Here is a 14,823-nt window from a genome sequence, read left to right on the forward strand (position 1 = left end):
ATGCTCAGTCACTCAGTCATTTCTGACTCTTTGCAACCCCATGGACTGCAGCCCACCAGACTCCTCTGTCAATGGGATTTTCCAAACAAGAATAGTGGAGTGGGTTGCCAATTTCAGCTCCAGGGGATCTGCCTGACCCAGAAATCAATGAGAGTCTCCTGCACTGGCAGGCAGGTTCTCTACCGTTGAGCCACCTGGGAAGCCCCTCTGTCAGGTATGGCTTGTCCATTGAACGTGATATAGAGGACAGGCTTGCACCTAAAAGCACCCCTGGGACTGCTGTGTGTGATTCCTGTCAGCTGGGGGATGGGTGGGTTCTCACAGGAGAGGCTCAGGTGTGCTGCCCGTGACTCCAGATCATAATGCTGGGTCAGCATCTCTGCACACGGCCCCCTGGCCGCCATCTTGAATCACAGTGCTGGGCTCAGCATCTCTCCACACGGCCCCCTGGCTGCCATCTTGAATCACAGTGCCGGGCGCAGAGACTCCGCACACGGCCCTCAGAGCTGAGGTGTCGGCACAGCCATTTCACACCACGGAGTCTCGTCTGAAGGACCAAGTGCGAGGCTTCTGCGGGTGGCGCCCTGTGAACAAGTGAAAAAAGACTCAGCACAAAGGGAGAGATAAAAGGTAAACTTCATTTCATTAACCAGATCCTGACTTTACTCCCAGGGAATGGTTTATGGGCTTTATCAGTGATTGTTCCATCACAGCCCAGCCTCCCTGAATATTAAGGGCCCCAGCTTAACTTTAATGACTGTTTCCTTTGTTACCTGTGGAGATCATCTTGATGAAGAGAAAGAGACAAATTTCTCTTCTATGCCTGAAGACCCAAAAGGGAAGGTATTGATATAATCAGTTTTGTTTTTTTACCCATAAGGTAACTCCCTCTTGGCTGGGGCTTGATGTTGCTCCTGAAATAAGTGGGAGTCTGTGGTGCCCTTCATTTGAGGAAGACAACCTGGTATTGTTTAAATGGGCAAGGGAAGGGCCTAGGCATGGGTACAGAGAACCAGGTCTGGATTCCCAGATGAGAGGTTAAGATGGCCTCATCACTATGGAAACAGTGTTTCTATGCTTGTGAGACAGGAAGGAAGGGGGCACAGATATTGAGAAAAATGGGATCCCACAAAAACTGGATTGAACCAGCTAAAATCAAGATGGTGTTGAGTACGGTCTGGCCTCTGACCTTTAACTCTTACATCTTCATTATAACACTAAAATTCACTCCCCTCTCACTGTGACAAGTGCTGTGATAGTTCCAAGGCTGACCATAGAAAGCCAAATAGTGATACCGAAGAGGCGGGTCTGGCTTCTCGCTGCTCAAAAGCCAATAAAGAGGCCAGGTTGGTAGAAAGGAACATTTACTTTATTTTGGATGCCAGTATGTGGTGAGGGGAAGGCTGGGAACCTCTCCAAAGGCTGACTGCCTGCTCCTTTGAGAATGAAGGGACAAGAGCTTTTATAGACAGAGGGAGAGGGTTGCATGTAGAAATAGCAGAGTCAACGCTGACCATCATCTTGAGATTGGTCATCGGTGGTCTGACCAGCTTCATCTTGATTGTTTTAAGTATAGTTACTCTTCAGTTCTAGGGTTTGTTTGTTTCCATTTCTCAAGGTCCATTCTCAGATCTGTGGCAGCTTATATCATGGCTACAGTCCGGTCATCATGTAGTTCTTTTACCTGGAGGGGTTTTCAGTACCTATAAGACAGCTCACAGGGTATGGCTCAGAATATTATCTATAGCCCTTGGGAAGGAATAAAGAGGTCCTTGACTATGCTTAATGGCTACATTGTTATTATTTGGTGTCCTTTAACTGTTTTTCTTTGTATCTGCATGTTTTCACTTCTGGGATTAAATTTATTATTTGGCTAAAGATTTTCAATAGACAAAAGGAAGGCAGAGGACACTAGGCAAGGACCACAGGGTCCTGCTCCATTTCAAAAGTGTGCAGTGGTTCAGTTCTTAAAAATCCCTGTTCCTTCCCTGTAATAGCAAGAATATTTGTCCCGCTTATTATCATATGAAATTACCCAGCCCATGACAACTAACAACCTGGATCCTCTCACCTTCTGAGAGGGTCCATATTTTGACTATGGAGTGTGTGTCTCCCTGAATAAGTCCATTTTCACTCTACTTCAGCTCCCTCTTCAACTCTCTCCTGCAGGAAGCCAAAGACCCTGACTTGGAAGCTGGTCCCTGGTACTCCCACATCTCCCAGGATGAGATATTTCCTTCTCCTGCACCACTTGTAACATGGAGGATGAAGAATAGGGACTATAGACCTAACCTGATTATAAAGCAGATGATCTAGATTTAGGAAGAGTTCTTATTTATCTTCCTGGTGTTGTTTCTTAAACTTTAGCAAAGTCTGGTTTCCACTTTTCTGGGCAAATGTTTTTTAAAATGTATTATTTTTATTTATTTATTTTGATGGTACGGGGAGGGAGGAGGGACGAGGGTTCAGGATGGGGAACATGTGTATTCTGTTTTTAAAATCAACTCTGCTGTGGGATTTTAAAGGAAGGATGTAACTGAGTTCTCATCTGCTCCCCAGATGGATGGCACACGCTTCATCGCCTTCTATGGCATTCTGTCATCCTGGCTCACAGACTGTCTAAGCTTGCTGCCTCCCTCTTTCTGAATTTTCCAGACCCAAAGTGGGAAATCAGGTTTTTCTATTTTACTTGTAACACAAAATGATGGTATGGGAGTCTCCTCTGCAAAGCAACCAACTCACCTGGCTTCTAGCAGTAGGTAAGGCACCAGCTGTACTTGGGTTGGGGGGGTTCTATGATATCCTGTATCCCCTCTACTTTGTCCTTGCCTGGGAGGTTGAGGATGATGACCATTGGGGACAGGGGTCACCAACTCTCTGCCTCTTGTCCCCAGACCTTTGCTCTCCTCTGGCTTGGGTTTCAATCTCTCTTCTCTGGAGGAAAATTCATTTGGTTAAGTTTTCTTGCAAACTGTGCTTTTCATGCCAGCACCAGTGGTCTTTAAGCTATAACCTCAAGGAATTTTCATTCCTTTAGCACAAACATTCATACCATAGCAAGGACAATTAATTTAATATTCTGATAAAATATCTTGCTATAATCTCCACTTATTGAACATCCCTTCTGCATCAGAAATTACAAAAAGCACTTTCACATAAACAGTAACTCCATGAGACAGTTATTACTTTTTTTTTTTTTTTTTTAATTTTGGCTTTGTTAGGGCTTTGTTGTGGCACTCAGGACCTACGTTGTGTCATGTGAGATCTTTCATTGGGGTACATGGACTCTCTTATATGGAGCGGCCAGGCTCAATAGCTGCGGTGCTCAGGCTTAGTCACTCTGCTGGCATGTGGGCTCTGAGTTCCCTGACCAGAGATTGAAACCAACTCCCCTGTCTTGCAAAGCAGATTCTTAACCACTGGACTACCAGGGAAATCCAAGATACTACTTTTTAATACCTATTTTACAGATGAGAAACTGAGTTCAGAGAACATGTGTCACTCAACTAGAGGTGGAAGAGTTGCCCCTATTATGGGGTGGCCTTCCTTATTTATCTGGTACAGCTTCTGGAAACCTTAAGAGTTTCCAGTTTTTGGAGGATCAGATAGAAAGAAAAGACAAATGTTTTAATTCTACTTACAAAGTGTAATTAACCAAATTGTTGTAAGTCATAATTAGCTTGAGGGAAAGGATTTCCTTATGTTAGGAAAACACTAACTTAATCACTTAAATCACTAATATTTTAGACAAAAACAGTAAAATTTATAAGCATATTCTCCAGTTCACTCAGCAACTAGTCCTTTTTGTTAATGGTTTTATTGAAGGCATCAGGTTTTCCATTAGGACTTCATAATTTCTTACAAAGTTTAGCTTGTGGTTTGAAACTTATCAGAAATATGTACTTGTCAAAAGTCCTTCCCATGAATCTTCTTAAAAATGAAGCAGTTTTACAAACACATCTGAGTACAACAACAACTGTCTGTATGATGAAAGACTTCTTGCATACACGTGCAGGCTGTACAGGTCAATAAATTGTTTTTCTCTTGTTCATCTGTCTTACATCAATTGAATTTCCCAGGCCCCAGCCAGAGGGCCTAGAAGGGTAAAAGGAAAAGGAATTTTCTCCTCCCTTACATGGTAAAATATACATAACACAAGTGAACAATTTTAATCATTTTAAAATGTACTATTGTGGGTGTTGATTATATTCACACTGCTGTGCAACCATCACCACAGTCCCTCTCCAGAGCTTTTTCATCTTCCAGTTGAAACTGTGTCCATTAAACACTCCCCACCCTCTCCCAACAAACACCATTCTACTTTGTGTTTCTATGAATTTGACTAGTCTAGGCCCCTCATATAACTGGAATCACAGTATTTGTCTTTTGGTGACTCAGTACTTCTGGACACCATGTGTGTACTAACCAATCCTAACCAGTTCTCCAACTCACCAGACACAACTGTGTCCCGCAATTTAAGTCAGTTCTGACACTATCTGCCTGAAGTTAGTGTTAGACCTCATCATGGGTTAAGGACTCAGTCTCACAAGACTGCCCCTTCTCAACTTCAGAGCCAGTCTTGAGTCCTGTTCTCCTTATGGACTGCTCATAAATCAGGGTTCCCATACCCCTTCCTTGGGTTTGGTAATTTTCTAAAGTGGCTTACAGCTCAGGAAAACAGTTTATTCAACTAGATCACTAGTTTATTATAAAAGGATTCAAGTCACAAACAGCCAGATGGAATGGATGCAGAGCAAGGTAGGAGGAGGGGAGGGGCTTCTAGGCCCTCTCCAGGAGAGAGCTTCTCAGAACCTGCATATGTTCACCAGCCAGGAAGCTCTGTGGACCCCATCCTATTCATTTTTTATTGAGGCTTCATAGAAACATACTTAGGCAAGGTTGATTAAAGCATTGGTGGGCTGAAACTGCCAACCCTTTAATCGGTGTGATTTTTCTGACAAACAGATGCATTCACTAAAACTCAGGTGTAGTTGAAAGGGGCTTGTTACCATTATCAAGATACTTTTTCACTCTTAGAGCACCTAAGTGTTTTAGGAGATCTGTGCCAGCAACAGCATGAAGATTAAATAAGTATTCTGAGTCACAAGTCTTCAAGGTTCATCCACTCTGCAGCATGTGTCAGAATTCCCTTCTTTTTTAAGGGTGAATGATACGCCACTGTATATTTATACCACATTTTGTTTATTCATTCCAGAAATAATACTTTTGAATGCTTCCTATATATTCATGTGGGCTTTATATACGGGAAAAAAGTTTGAAGTTCTTTTTTATTTATTTATTTATTTTTTACTTTACAATATTGTATTGGTTTTGCCATATATATTTCCCTCTTGTACTGATTCCTGCTTATTGGCTGATTCAAAATTTATTTCTTTGAGGGATAAACAAAGTTAACCTTGACTTCTTGCTTATGTACTTTTCTCTGTGCATCAGTTCACTGCTGAGTAACTGTCCTTCATGCCACAAGAAGGATGTGCTGTGGTCTTTCGTTTTCCCTCCTCTTATCAAAACAGGATTCCTCAGGGCCAGCTGAAAGGTTGTTGTTGAATCACACGAAGACACTGGGATTCTTGGCCCTGGGAGGAGAAGAATTCAATCCGGGGCCAGAGACGAGGCTTGATTGCTCAGAGCTTTTGTGTAATAAAGTTTTATTAAAGTATAAAGGAGATAGAGAAAGCTTCTGACATAGGCATCAGAAGGGGTCAGAAAGAGTACCCGCTTGCTAGTGTTAGCAGTGAAGTTATATACTCTCCAATGAATCCAAAGAATGTCTGGAGGTTGTAAAGACCTCACCAGACCTACTCCCATACTTTACATTTTAAGATAACAGAATTAGCCAGAAGGTTTAATCCAGAGACTATCCTCAGGCAGGATGCATTATATAATCCTAAGGAATGTAGAGAAGGAAATGTTTGTCCTTTCTTCCTCCTTGAGAATTCCACATCCCTCTCTCCTTAGGGACCCCTAGACTCCTTATCAACCTGCCTAGGAAGTGACTCTCTCACAGCCTAGCAGTAGAACAGACACTAGGGAGTCGGGAACTGTCATCTCAGTAGCCTGGCAGCTTTGTGCCCATCATCTGTGCTCACCTCCACTGACCAGTACTGGCCACTAGATCAGGGTATCTCGCGGCGGGGTGGGGTCTCTTCCAGGAAGGCCCCCCAGGGTCCTGAGCCATTCCAGTTGGAGACCTTCCCACAGCTCCCTTGTTTGGTCCTGATGAGGGCAGCGTGCCCTGAGGGCGGGCTGCTATCTGCTTCTGCCAGCTTTCTCCAGGTCTTCACTATAGCTGAGGGGCATTTCCGCTTCAGCCTGCCCCTCCCTCTCCACCTTCTGGGTGGGGGTCCGGGCTCAGAGCGGGCCCTCCGGTAGCGTTTGCAGCCAGGGTGGAAACGAGGGTGCCTGGGGTGCTGTGCCCTGTGCCCTGTGGTTCCCCCATCACCACCATCAGCGGCGCCTACAGCCTTGCCTCACACCTACATGTGGCCCGCAGATACCCCCACCCCACAGGCCGGCAAGATGCGGCCGGTGTCCCCGGAGGAGAAGCCCAACACGATGCAGGACTTGAACATCTGCTTGCGGCTGTTCTGGTGAGCGCCGCCTGGGCTGAGACAGCCCGCAGCCTCAGGGCCAGTGCCTGACGCTATTGCGCCTTGCAGGGGCTGAGGGTCGAGGTCAGGGCGAGGGAGAGCTTTCCGATGGCTGCTTGTAGCGGGTGGGGTCTCCCCACGCCGGCCGCGGGGGCCCCTGTCTGTGCCCTCTGGGTGAGGCGGCCGGAAAGGGTAGCAGGAACGGGAAGAGTGACATGGTGGCAGGGCGCAGGGTCTCCCTGCCTTGCAGCTCACTGCCCCGTCAGCCTCTTTAGTCCTGGGAGCAGGAGGGGCAGCGGGAGCAGGAGGCAGGGAGGCTGAGAACCCAGGCTGCCTCGGGGGGTCACTGCCAGAAGGAGAAGGACCGGACCCCGCATGCCATCCTTAGCCGGCTTCCCCAGGAGAGCTCCGGATTCATAATTCTAAACTAGTTCACACACTTTCCCCACTAAGCAAAAGACATGAACAGGTTTCTTAATCTAATTAGTGCTCTGCTCTTGTTGCCATCTGCCAATAATGTCCCCAGCTTTCTCCATATTCTTGAGGTGACAGCTGAGTTCCAACTGCACCAGGCTCCCTTGTCACTGTGTCTATGGCCATGTCTCCCTCCCTCCCTCTGTGTGCATCTCTCACTATATTTCAGTATCTAGTTGTGACAAATTTCATGTGTGTAAAAAAACACTTTTTAAAAAATGAACGGGGACATGATTCTTGAACCCATTTTGCTTTTATCTGGGATACATTGAGAGGACTGGAGGATGTATTTGACCAGCCCTTTTTCTTACTGTGAATCTCTGCTTCCACTTTTGAAAGTCACCCTGGGGATGGGGTCCCTGAAGCCTGTGGGATCTTATCTGCATCTCTAGCCTTTCCAGAAGCAGTGCATGGTCTTGATGCAGGTGGTCCTGCCCAGGAGTCCTCTGGTTCTGAAACCACCGAGGGGCCTCTGAGCCAGGAGGAAACACAGATGAAAAGCAGCTCAGAGAGGTGAAGCTCTTAACTAAAGTTTTCCATCTGGTAGTTGGGACCACTAATTAGGTGGGCTGGAACCTTTGGGTTTAAAGACACTTGAGTGATTATTATGTTTTTCATTTCTGGACCTGAAACCGTCCATCTTTCCCACAAATTCTAATATTTCCTTTTCTTCATATGGGAGGTCCTTGGGGATTCCCAGGAAACAGAAGCTTCTGTGCTTGTTCTGATGGTGGTGTATTCAGTGTGTGTAACTACATTTCTTGGCCATTCAGTGGCCCTTAAGGAAAGAGGGTCAAGAAGAGAAAATATGGGTGTAGGCTTCCTTGTTGGCTCAGTGTTAAAGAAGGCACCTGCCATAGCAGAAGACCAAGAGATGTGGGTTTGTTCCCTGGATGGGGAAGATCCCCTGGAGTAGGGAATGGCAACCCACTCCAGTATTCTTATCTGGGAAATCCCATGGACAGAGAAGCCTGGCAGGTTATGGCCCATGGGGTTGCAAAAGAGTCGGACATGACTTAGTGACTAAACAACAACCACAATAAATAATAACAAAGTAGGGACATCTCTCCTTAACTTCAGACAGGGCAAGGAACTCTCTAGGGCAAGGAGTGTTTTATTTGTGGATTTTCAAAATGTATGTGCATGGAAATGGGAATGTGAGGACTTCTTATTGATTTGGGTAGGCACCCATTTCCAATTTTTCTGCTGGAGTGGAAGGAGCTATTATCTCTTATTTAACATGTGAAGTCACTGAAGCAGAGAGATTGAGTAATTTTTAAAAACACTTTTTATTTTATAAACTTGTGGCTCAGCTGGTAAAGAATCTGCCTGCAATTCAGGAAACTGGGGTTCGATCCCTGGGTTGGGAAGATTCCCTTGGTGTTTCCCAGAGATTTCCCTTCTGGGAAAGGGTACCCACTCCAGTATTCTGACCTGGAGAATTCCACGGACTGTATAATCTATGGAGTTGCAAAGAGTCAGACATGACTGAATGACTTTCACAGCCAATTTACAATGTTGCTATAGTTTCAGGTGGACAGGAAAGTGATTCAGCCATATGTAAACATGTATCCATTCTGCCCCAGATTCCAAGAGGTTGACCAGGTTGCCTACCATCACACAGCTACTAGTAAGAGTTGGATCCCAAACGAGGTAGTCTGGCTTTCAAGCCTGTGTTGATGTGGATGTAACTGCAGTACTGAGCTGCTTCTGTTGAGATTCTTGTTCTTAAATGGAGGGAAAAGGTGATTCCAAACACACCTTTGGTCTTGTAGGTGCAGTTTCTCAAGGGAAGTTCTTAAAGATCTTGTTGTTGGAGATGATGCACGTGAAACGTCTCTATAATCAAGCTTTAGGGCGGCTGTTCTCAAATATGGCTTTCAGACCTGCAGCATCCTCCTCACCTGGGAGCTTGTTAGAAATGCAAATCACCACCCCTACCCCACCCCTGCCCCATGCTGCTTCTAGGCCAATTCTGTAAATTTAGACACCCTGGGGATGGGGTTAAACAAGCTCCAGGAGATTCTGATGGAAGGTAGAGGCTGTTTTCTGCTTTAAGCCACTCCTCCCATTGGCATTGTTCCTTCGGTGTTAACTTTTAAAAAGGGGTCCAGACTTTGTGAAGTTACTTGGGGACCACAATTGCCATCCTGTTTGCAAAGTCTGAGGTACCCTCATGATTTCCTCGTGTCCCTCACTTGCTGTCCTGGGAAATTGAAATGAGCCCAGGCAGGAAATGCTGCCCAGAGTGCTGTCTATCCACCTTGTTTTGCTTTTCTTACAGTTCATCTGCTTTCTAAATTTGTAAATGGCTTATTGTCTTTATACAAATGACCTCACAGGGGTTTTAGTGTTTTCACAGCACAGGTAGGACTTAGAGTCTAAGAGAAGGCATACATTATGGCTATTGGTAATTGCGAATTTTAGAAAAGAATATATATTTTTCTATTTCTATAAAAAACTTTATGGAAGAAGAAGGGCTTCCCAGGTGGCCCAGACATAAGGAACCCACCTGCCAATGTGGAGACACAGAGACATGGGTTTGATCCCTGGGTCAGGAAGATCCCCTGGTGTAGGAAATGGCAACCCACTCCAGTACTGTTGCCTGGAGAATCCCATGGACAGAGGAGTCTGGTGGGCTACTCTGCAAAGAGAAAGACATGACTGAGCACATAGAAGAAGAAGAAAGGAACAAGGATTTTTTTTTTTTTTTTTTTTTTTTAGCCAGGTATACTTGCTGATAATTTGGTTATTTCTTAGTCTTTCCCGCTGAAGTTTTTGTGCATATCTGCAAATGCACAGTTTTTTTTTTAAATTAAAATATAGCTCATGGTTTTTTAGAATTAATTTTTACTGTAGCATAGTTGCTTAACAATGTTGTATTATGCACACTTTTCTATAAAGTTAAATATCCTTGAATCCTGATTCCTTCTTAATTTTCTATGGTTAACATTTATTTATAGCATTAAATAATGTTCAAAATGTGGCATTTATTTTTTAGGTAGGCTTTTAATTTTGTATAGGAGTATATCCAACTGACAACGCGATAGTTTGAGGTGGACAACAAAGGAACTCAGCCGTACATAAACACGTATCCATTCTCCCCCAAACCCCACTCCCATTGAGGCTGGCACATAACATTGAACAGAGTTCCCTTTGTGATACAGTGGGTCCTTGTTGCTTATCCATACTAAATACAGCAGTGTACACATGTTCCTACTAAATTCCTAACTATCCCTTTCCCTCATCACTCTCCCTGGCAACCACAAGTTCTCTAAATCTGTGAATCTGTTTCTGTCAAAATGTGGTATTTAATTGAAATGTATGCAGTCTTTTGCTTTTGTTTAATAGAGTTTATGGCTAATTAGGATGTGATGCATATCTATGACCATATATTTTGGTGCATCTTTTCTTTTTCCAAATTCTCAGAAGTAGAATAATTAGTGAAAGGCTGAATTGTTTTTAATTAGGTTCAGATCAATTTGCCCTCTTAACAGCTGTTTGTGAGCTTATTTCATTGTCAACTTTGAGTACCTGAATTACATTTTTTTCCTGGGCCTAAAGTCAAAAATAATTCAAAGAGTTTTAATTTGAATTTATTTGATTTATGAGTGCTCAGTCACCTACTCCAGTTTGATTGTTTGCAACCCCATGGACTGTAGCCTGTCAGGCTCTACTGTACATGGGATTTCCCAGACAAGAATACTGGAGTGGGTTGCCATTTGATTTGTAGAGATGGAAGATTTTTTATGTCTACTGACCATTTATTTGTGTTTCTTCAAATGTCTATTAATAGATTATTTTTCCTATAGAGCATTTATATTTTTGAAATAACTTGTAATAAATGCTTATCATTTCAGTTCAGTCACTCAGTTGTGTCCGAATCTTTGCAACTCCATGAATCACAGCACGCCAGGCCTCCTTGCCCATCACTAACCCCCAGAGTTCACTCAGACTCACGTCCATCAAGTCAGTGATGCCATCCAGCCATCTCATCCTCTGTCATCCCCTTCTCCTCCTGATCCCAATCCCTCCCAGCATCAGAGTCTTTTCCAATGAGTCAACTCTTCGATGAGGTGGCCAAAGTACTAGAGTTTCAGCTTTAGCTTCATTCCTTCCAAAGAAATCCATGGCTGATCTCCTTCAGAATGGACTGGTTGGATCTCCTTGCAGTCCAAGAGACTCTCAAGAGTCTTCTCCAACACCACAGTTCAAAGGCATCAACTCTTTGGCGCTCAGCCTTCTTCACAGTCCAACTCTCACATACATACATGACTACTGGAAAAACCATAGCCTTGACTAGACGAACCTTTTTTGGCAAAGTAATGTCTCTGCTTTTCAATATGCTATCTAGTTTGGTCATAACTTTCCTTCCAAGGAGTAAGCGTCTTTTAATTTCATGGCTGCAGTCACCATCTGCAGTGATTTTGCAGCCAAAGAAAATAAAGTCTGACACTGTTTGCACTGTTTCCCCATCTTTTTCCCATGAAGTGATGGGACCAGATGCCATGATCTTCGTTTTCTGAATGCTGAGCTTTAAGACAACTTTTTCACTCTCCTCTTTCACCTTCATCAAGAGGCTTTTTAGTACCTCTTCACTTTCTGCCTTAAGGGTGGTGTCATCTGCATATCTGAGGTTACTGATATTTCTCCCGGCAATCTTGATTCAAGCTTATGTTTCTTCCAGCCCAGCATTTCTCATGATTCACTCTGCATATAACTTAAATTAGCAGGGTGACAATATACAGCCTTGACGTACTCCTTTTCCTATTTGGAACCAGTCTGTTGTTCCATGTCCAGTTCTAACTGTTGCTTCCTGACCTGCATACAAATTTCTCAAGAGTCAGGTCAGGTGGTCTGATATTCCCATCTCTTTCAGAATTTTCCACAGTTTCTTGTGATCCACACAGTCAAAGGCTTTGGCATAGTCAGTAAAGCAGAAATAGATGTTTTTCTGGAACTGTCTTGCTTTTTTGATGATCTAGCGGATGTTGGCAATTTGGTCTCTGGTTCCTCTGCCTTTTCTAAAACCAGCTTGAACATCTGGAAGCCATGAACAGTATGAAAAGGCAAAATAATAGAATACTGAAAGAGGAACTCCCCAGATCAGTAGGTGCCCAATATGCTACTGGATATCAGTGGAGAAATAACTCCAGATAGAATGAAGGGATGGAGCCAAAGCAAAAACAATACCTAGCTGTGAATGTGACTGGTGATAGAAGCAAGGTCTGATGCTGTAAAGAGCAATATTGCATACGAACCTGGAATGTCAGGTCCATGAATCAAGGCAAATTGGAAATGGTCAAACAAGAGATGGCAAGAGTGAATATCGACATTCTAGGAATCAGTGAACTAAAATGGACTGGAACGGTTGAATTTAACTCAGATGGCCATAATATCTACTACTGTGGGCAGGAATCCATCAGAAGAAATGGAGTAGCCATCATGGTCAAAAAAAGAGTCTGAAATGTATTACTTGGATGCAATCTCAAAAACGACAGAATGATCTCTGTTCATTTCCAAGGCAAACCATTCAATATCACAGTAATCCAAGTCTATGCCCCAACCAATAATGCTGAGGAAGCTGAAGTTGAACAGTTCTGTGAAGACCTACAAGACCTTTTAGAACTAACACCCCCAAAAGATGTCCTTTTCATTAGAGGGGAATGGAATGCAAAAGTAGGAAGTCAAGAAACACCTGGAGTAACACACAAATTTGGCCTTGGAATACAGAATGAAGCAGGGCAAAGATTAATAGAGTTTTGCTAAGAAAATGAACTGGTCATAGCAAACAACCTCTTCCAACAACAAAAGAGAAGACTCTACACATGGACATCACCAAATGGTCAACATTGAAATCGGATTGATTATATTCTTTGCAGCCAAACATCTAGAAGCTCTATACAGTCAACAAAAACAAGACCAGGAGCTGACTGTGGCTCAGTCATGAACTCCTTATTGCCAAATTCAGACTTAAATTGAAGAAAGTAGGGAAAACCACTAGACCATTCAGGTATGACCTAAATCAAATGCCTTATGATTATCCAGTGGAAGTGAGAAATAGATTTAAGGGACTAGATCTGATAGATAGAGTGCCTGATGAACTATGGGCTGAGGTTTGTGACATTGTACAGGAGACAGGGATCAAGACCATCCCCATGGAAAAGAAATGCAAAAAAGCAAAATGGCTGTCTCGGGAGGCCTTACAAATAGCTGTGAAAAGAAGAGAAGCAAAAAGCAAAGGAGAAAAGGAAAGATATAATCATCTGAATGCAGCGTTACAAAGAATAGAAAGAAGAGATAAGAAAGCCTTCCTCAGCGATCAATGCAAAGAAATAGAGGAAAACAACAGAATGGGAAAGACTAGAGATCTCTTCAAGAAAATTAGAGATACCAAGGGAACATTTCATGCAAAGATGGGCTCGATAAAGGACAGAAATGATATGGACCTAACAGAAGCAGAAGATATTAAGAAGAGGTGGCAAGAATACACAGAAGAACTGTACAAAAAAGATTTTCACGACCCAGATAATCACGATGGTGTGATCACTGACCTAGAGCCACACATCCTGGAATGTGAAGTCAAGTGGGCCTTCAGTTCAGTCACTCAGTCGTGTCCGACTCTTTGCAACCCAATGAATCGCAGCACGCCAGGCCTCCCTGTCCATCACCAACTCCCGGAGTTCACTCAAACTCAAGTCCATTGAGTCGGTGATGCCATCCAGCCATCTCATCTTCTGTCATGCCCTTCTCCTCCTGCCCCCAATTCCTCCCAGCATCAGAGTCTTTTCCAATGAGTCAACTCTTCGCATGAGGTGGCCAAAGTACTGGAGTTTCAGCTTTAGCATCATTCCTTCCAAAGAAATCCCAGGCCTGATCTCCTTCAGCATGGACTGGTTGGATCTCCTTACAGTCCAAGGGACTCTCAAGAGTCTTCTCCAACACCACAGTTCAAAAGCATCAATTCTTTGGCACTCAGCCTTCTTCACAGTCCAACTCTCACATCCATACATGACCACAGGAAAAAGCATAGCCTTTACTAGACGGACCTTTGTTGGCAAAGTAATGTCTATGCTTTTCAATATGGTATCTAGGTTGGTCATAACTTTCCTTCCAAGGAGTAAGCGTCTTTTAATTTCATGGCTGCAGTCACCATCTGCAGTGATTTTGGAGCCCCAAAACATAAAGTCTGACACTGTTTCTCCATCTATTTCCAATGAAGCGATGGGATGCCATGATCTTTATTTTCTGAATGTTGAGTTTTAAGCCAACTTTTTCACTCTCCATTTTCACTTTCATCAAGAGGCGTTTTAGTTCGTCTTCACTTTCTGCCATAAGGGTTGGTGTCATCTGCATATCTGAGGTTATTGATATTTCTCCTGGCAATCTTGATTCCAGCTTAGAAAGCATCATTACGAACAAAGCTAGTGGAGGTGATGGAATTCCAGTTGAGCTATTTCAAATCCTGGAAGATGATGCTGTGAACGTGCTGCACTCAATTTGCCAGCAAATTTGGAAAACTCAGCAGTGGCCACAGGACTGGAAAAGGTCAGTTTTTATTCCACTCCCAAAGAAAGGCAATGCCAAAGAGTGGTCAAACTACTGCACAGTTGCACTCATCTCACACGCTAGTAAAGTAGTGCTCAAAATTCTCCAAGCCAGGCTTCAGCAATACGTGAATAAATGCTTATAATAAGTGCATGTAATACTTTTTCAGATTTTAGTTTGTTCTTTAGAG

At 43.6% G+C, this 14,823-nt stretch overlaps 1 long non-coding RNA gene across 1 annotated transcript; it reads left to right on the forward strand.

Moving 5' to 3' along the window:
* Nucleotides 1-307: 307 nt before the first annotated feature.
* Nucleotides 308-14,711, forward strand: LOC133258061 (uncharacterized). The gene is made up of 3 exons (XR_009739785.1): nucleotides 308-630; nucleotides 2,560-2,759; nucleotides 14,484-14,711. It is a non-coding gene; the product is annotated as an uncharacterized LOC133258061 (long non-coding RNA).
* The last annotated feature ends 112 nt before the right edge of the window (nucleotides 14,712-14,823 follow it).

The sequence above is a fragment of the Bos javanicus genome, chromosome 12, assembly GCF_032452875.1.
Source record: "Bos javanicus breed banteng chromosome 12, ARS-OSU_banteng_1.0, whole genome shotgun sequence".
In the NCBI taxonomy this organism is placed as follows: domain Eukaryota; kingdom Metazoa; phylum Chordata; class Mammalia; order Artiodactyla; family Bovidae; genus Bos; species Bos javanicus.